The sequence below is a fragment of the Amblyomma mixtum genome, chromosome 2, assembly GCF_055824585.1.
Source record: "Amblyomma mixtum isolate Tamu chromosome 2, ASM5582458v1, whole genome shotgun sequence".
NCBI lineage: Eukaryota > Metazoa > Arthropoda > Arachnida > Ixodida > Ixodidae > Amblyomma > Amblyomma mixtum.
Window position 1 is genome coordinate 301,641,688 of NC_143013.1, and position 6,413 is coordinate 301,648,100.

Below are 6,413 nucleotides of genomic sequence, written 5' to 3' on the forward strand. Positions count from 1 at the left end.
CGCTGCTGAAAAAAACAGATAAGTACGAAACCGCGTTCGCTCCACCGCCACGCACTTCTACACTCAGTTCGACGTTGTTCGTTTCATATACGTTGTGTCGAACATCCTAGACAGTTCCAACAATTGACAGGTGAATGACAGAACACGATGGATAGAAATATAATAATATAAATATGAAATAGCCTAATTAACCTTTCTAGTTAGACCGCATAAATCAATAAAACCGAGAACGAAATTGGTCGAGTTCGGGAATCGAACCAGGGTCTCCGGAGTGCGATACGAGCACGCTAGCCACTCCGTAATGCCAGCTGAATGGTTTGGAATGAACAAAGGCGCGTCTAGCTAATACGGCGTCTTCGTTCACTCCCATCTTCCCCCTTTCCCTTACGGCGAGGTGCAGGTGTTCACCCAGATATGCGAGAGAGATACATTTCCTTTCCTCAAAAAATAAATTTACCGTCCAGCAAGGCGTACAGCCGAATTGGCGATGGCGTTCTGTGGACTCCCTGGCAGCGTTGCAAGACGCTGTCGCGTTCCACTCTTACAGGCGAAGCTTAACATGTTAACCAGACATCAGTAACACACGCAGACAGCCAATGGACGCGTCATTCGCTGGCAGCACTTGAATCATCATTCACAACCACATTCGTGACAGAATGCTGTACTAAGGCTTTCGCCTTGCACCACTTTAGTCGCCAAAGTGACTCCTAATTTTTTCACTGATTTTCTATAACCCCTGAAAAAGGGGCTGACCTTATTCATTTGCCATCCTAATCTCCGTGTGCATCGCTGTTTTTTACAGTCCAATTTCAGAATTTGCTGGTTCAAGTAGGAACCTCCAATTCTGTGTCGGGTACTTTACTTTTTTTTTTTTACAAAGCGGAATTGAAATTTGAATATATCTGCATATCTAAACGTCTTTCTAAGCTTTTCTGAATTGAACAAAAGGTTTTGTTAGAAAAGCGCATCTGCAGCACATAGCTTCCACGAAGTGCTCTTGAGATTCGTTGTAAGCGGAACACCACGTGGTCGTTGAGAAATGCACTTTAAAGCAGTTTCATTTATGGAAAAGAAACCTCAAGCGCGAAGTTGATTTATTCAGAAATTTGCAGTTAAAGTTTCGGTTTACTTCAATTTTAGTAACATTGACTTTTTTAAAGTGACAACTGACTTTGAAACATTTGGCCCCATTCGGAGAAAATGGCTTTTTCCGTCGCAGAGCTTTGCGAGACAGAGGCGTCCTTGCGGCATATTTCACGTCGTCATTTTCATTGTCTCACATTTTTGGCGCGCGCATTCTTCCAAGTAAGCCGTGGGATATTTGTTTGTTGTGTTCTTACAGGCAGAACAGAAGACCAAAGCACGCTTCTAAGCCTATTCACGAGTGTAGTGGCTCCCGTTTATGTCGTGTGCTATGAAAAAACTTTGCATATTCATCGGCTCATGCGCTTGAGCTTACGTAGAGCCTGCTCACGATTGTTAGTCCAACAGTACTTTGATTTGAGCTAGTTGGCTGTAGCATGACATGCTTACGCAAAAAGCGTACTGGCGCTAAAAGACGATGACAAAACACACAACACACAGGACTGGCGCCAGTCCTGTGCGTTGTGTGTTTTGTCTTCGTCTTTTAGCGCCAGTACGCTTTTTGCGTAAACATGTCATGTTAGTCCAACATTTCTGGACCCACAAAAGGGGGAGCATTAACTTGGTGAATACTCCCCCTTGGATTTACGCCCTCACAGATTTGGTGGCTTTGTTTACGGCTATTTCGACGAGTTCCCTGCACTATAGAGGTTACTTTGTCTGCAAGCTTCTCGAAAGCACATGTATATTGGCGTGATGTAGCCGAAGATTATTGTGCCACAGCGCCCAGGGTGTCCGCTTCCTCGAAATTCTAGAGACTGATATGAACATTAGTTATGATGGGCTACATGCTTCTGAATAATAAAATAGCCTAACAGTAATGGTTAAAAAGTTAACTATTCAGCTTTAGTTATTCAACTTGCTAGCCAGCACGTCTTCGCTTTATTCTGATGTACTACACCGCTCACAATGCTATGCCAAAAAAAAAAAAACCGTCCTCTAACTAAAAACTAACTCCACAACCCTATTTTTAAAAACTGTGTCAAGTATTAGGTGAAACACCTTGTATAGTACTCGCAGCAATAGTAGTCACAACGCCTATACGCGCGCTGAGGCTTTGTGGGGCTGTGTTCCCTAAGTTGACCTCAAGTCAAAAGGACAGAAAACTGACTCACAAACCCTAACCGTGTTGTAGTGCTCCGGCTACCCTTTCTATTCGCCGAAACAACTGTGTAATCAACAAGGCAGTTTGGTGGGTCAGCTGGTGCGTCATTGTTTTGTTACTGCGCCGAAAGCATATGTTGTGACGCATGCTTTCAGCGCCGTAACAAAATAATAGTATGTAGTGTTTTTCGGCTTTCGTAATTCTTCCCAGTGCCTTCCTAATCCTCGGGCGCTTCGTTAAGGCAGCAAAATCCCGTCAATGCGCCCACGGTGGCTGTCTTCCTGCAGGTCTCCCCGCAAGTCAGCAAATAGCTCTGCACAACTGACGGCGCACATGTGTTCAGGAAATTATCTCCAACGCCTCACCCTTAGCCTTTCTTTTCTTTGTCCTTGCTATACAGTACGTTGGAGGATAAAACCTTAATATCGCAAACTGCGACTCAATCCACCTCACTGATGGAAGAGTCACAGCTGAGTACTTCAATGGGACCGGAAGCGCAGTGCATGAAAAAAATAAAGACAACAGCACGCGAGATACTGCCGTGTTCGATTACGGACTAGGAAATGATCTTAACGTAATCCTGATGGATTGCTGATCGTTAGCGGCCAAGGTGGCCATGTGTACAAATTTTCAGTAACCAAAGTGATGCGATAATAAATATCTCGCAACTATGAAGACCTGTCCTGTCGTTCCTCTCAGACCAGATAAAACACTCTTTTACTTCATTATCGCCCCAGACGTGAAGTGGCTTAATGCGACGTCGCACGTATTATTTATATTTTTTTAACAAAGAATATATTGTAAATGTTTGCACCTGTCTAATACGATTCCTCTGCAGCTCAGGCATTAAGTTTTATCCTGGAGTAATTAATGCCCTTTCGCTGTGTGTGAGCGGTTAGTTCATGACGACCTTTTTCTCTCCTGCTTTAGGCAGAAATCTTTATCTAGGGTTGGGAGATTGTCAGGTTTCATGAAATCTCACATCACGAACTAATTTTTCAGCACTGAAATGGTTGGTCGTTTATTTAGACGGATTCTAAACAAAGCAAACTTTTTTGCTGGTCATTAGCGTGGACGATAACAGAGTTCCAGGGAGTATGAAGCGTGACACTCCCTAAGTTACTGAGCCCGTTCTCTTCGTTCCAAGACTGTCATCGGTGAAACCTCGTACACGCAGCTTTCACTTGGGATGTAAATTGCACCTATACAATACACGGAAGGATTACTGCACTTCACGTTTCATAACTATGTTAAATGAGCGTTACTTGGGAAAGAAATAAAGTGACAATATTAATTGCACCATTCCTGCGTTCACATAAAGTGATCCGAACTTTTAAAAACAGAGCCTTCTTTGTGAACTGTGGTGTGGCTACGTTGCTTAGACTAGCGTCGTTTATTTTGTGCTCTGAATCGCATTTAAGGGTATCGTCTTGTTTCTTTCGAGGCAGGCACAAGAGTGCTCCGGAGTTGAAGTGAACTCGGAGTAAATTTTTCAGTATCTTCAGATCAACTTCAATTAATGGGCGCTTTACTTTATCACCGGAAAAATAATTTTCTATACTTATAGCATTCCTGTAATTGCGAACCGTGCTAAACGAAGGCAAAAAAAAAGAAAATCATAATCGCACGGCTAGGCAATCTATTTTCGGAGGGAACACATGCTACAGAGTTCCTTTAGTGTAACTAAAAGATAAATTTAAATATCACTAAGCACGCGATGCTGTAGACGCCGATGTCGCCTGCATGAACACGCCTGCAGAATGAAGCAAAAAAAAAATTGAATAGGGAGTTTTCATTATTTTTGTTTGTTTCAGTTGGCACAAGCGAAAAATATTAGCCAGCATTTGTGCCACCTTCGGTTCTTTGCCATGACATTATTAGAAAGCGCAGTTAGCAGTCGGCACTGGGTCTATAATTAGCACGAGCCGAGTCGCGCCACAGTCAGCGAGGTAAACACGTGGTGCTCAATCCCACGGGAAAGCCTAAGTGGGAAGGCAGCGGTCCCTGCAGCACTTATCTTAATGAAGACTCTTTAACCGACTAAAAGAAAAGAGCGCATTCCGAACGGCACGTGGAGATTGCTTTAACGGAAATAAAAATCTGGAACAGTGCGTGTAGTGACTTCATTCGCATGGTGGCGCGTTTCCATCACGATCACCGTTCTTGAAAAATAACCACCCATCTCGTACATGCTGTTAGTTGAAAAAAACAAAGGCGTCTGTTTTTTTTTGCTGCGCTCTCAATAATTTTACATGCTAGCTGTGTCGTGAAATAATGGAGGCCTCGATTATCAAGAAGTATGATGATTCCTGTGTAAGTGCACCATCAGTATCTTTATCATAAAAAGAATTTCGCTTCCTGAACTGCACATCTCAGGTTGTGTTGTCTTGCAGAGATCCGGGCGTATGAACGCGCTGTTTTCGGTGTTTTCTATTGTGTTGCCTAAATGTATTTATACGCACAGCGTGCCAAATAAATGTCAATTTTTAGTTCAGCGCTGTGTTGTCCGTTTCCTCCTTTCCTCTGCTCTCTAGTGGTGGTGGTGGTGGTGAAAAACTTTAATCAAGAGAGCTTGAGGGTTAAAAAAATAAATAACCCTGCTGCATGGTCGGTATCCTTAGTCCGGGACACCGCATGACGAGGCCCCGTCTCGCGCCCGCTTGACCAGAGCCCTTTGGGACTCCAGTGTGGAGCAGTTGAGGAGGGCAGTCTCCCATGCCTCACGGGTGGGGGTGGGGGAGGGGGGAAGGTGAGGATTCTGAGTACATGCCCACACCATGTGAAAGATATCGCAGATCTCTCCACAGTGCGGGCAGCGCCCATCTGTGTTCGGATCGAAGTGTTTTGCTATTGCAGGACAGAGAAGGGTTCCTGTCTGCAGGCGCCGCAGAGTTCGCTCCTCCGCCTTACTCAGCCCCTTGGCAGGTGCCGGGTAGAGACGGTGGCTGTCGCAATAATAAATTAGGATTTCGCGGAACCGCAGAAGCGGTTTATGAGCTTCTGAGCCATGAGAGCTAGGATGAGGAGCCCGGTGTGTGAGCGCTCGGGCGGCCGCATCAGCGGCCTCATTGCCTCGTAGACCCTGGTGGCCAGGAGCCCAGATCACTTTTGTGCGAGTTGGATCGGCGAGAGCGCGTCTTAGAATTTGCGAGGCCAGAGGTGATATTTCGCCTGCAAGATAATGTTCACAGGCCCGGCGAGAGTCTGTAATAACCGTTTTCGATTTTGGATCGGCGGCAGCGAGAGCTATTGCGACTTCCTCCGCTCGTGTTGAATTTGGGGCCCGAAAAGATAGCCCTCTAGTTTGGTCTTGGACCTTGCGTTGTTTCAATTTTACCATGCATGACCAACTCGCCCATCAGTTCGTGCTTTCAATAAAACAAAGACCTTTCGCTCCCGTGTTTATGCCAGCCTACAGAAAAGATTTCCGTCAAGCCTGTTACAAAATTTCTAGCCGTAGAGTACACTGCATAGATGTCCTTCGTTTACTACCAGTACACTCAATTAGAGCCCGTCTGCCAAAATTCATGCATCGATCGTGCGCCTGTGCGTACTTCTAGTGATATACTCGCGATCAATACAGAAAGGAAACGCGACTAAAGAATGTCCATGTGATGAATAGGCAGCTAAAATAAAGAGAATAGACTCTTACCATAGCTCTAACCTGTTAACCTACAGACGACTGTTTCGCAAGGTTTTGCTTTCACAATATCCATCAGCAGCCATCACTATAATTATCATCATTATCATCACTAGAGATGTAAAAGGCTCAAATTTTTACCCAAGAAAAAAATAAAGCAGTCTTTTTTTGTCAATTTCAATGTAAAATTCCAACAGTAATAAGGTATCGGCACGATAAGCTTAAAAGAAAATAGAAGATTTCGCGGCAAAGCAGAATGTCTCGACGTACCAACAGCGAACAAACGCTTCCAATAGCAATTGTTTCAACGCTCGGGTCTGGTATGAAAACAACACGTTTTTCTGGAGCTGCACTGTTGTCTTCTTGGGGTAAGAAAATGGCGTATGGCGTCTCTGTTTCGCATTTCTACTTTTAAGTCACGAAATACTAGAGCAAAGAATCTCGGAAAACCAGATGCGAAAGCAAGAGATCAAGATGGACACATAGCGCATGAAGCGAAGCGACCCCCGCCAACGGAGCCTAACA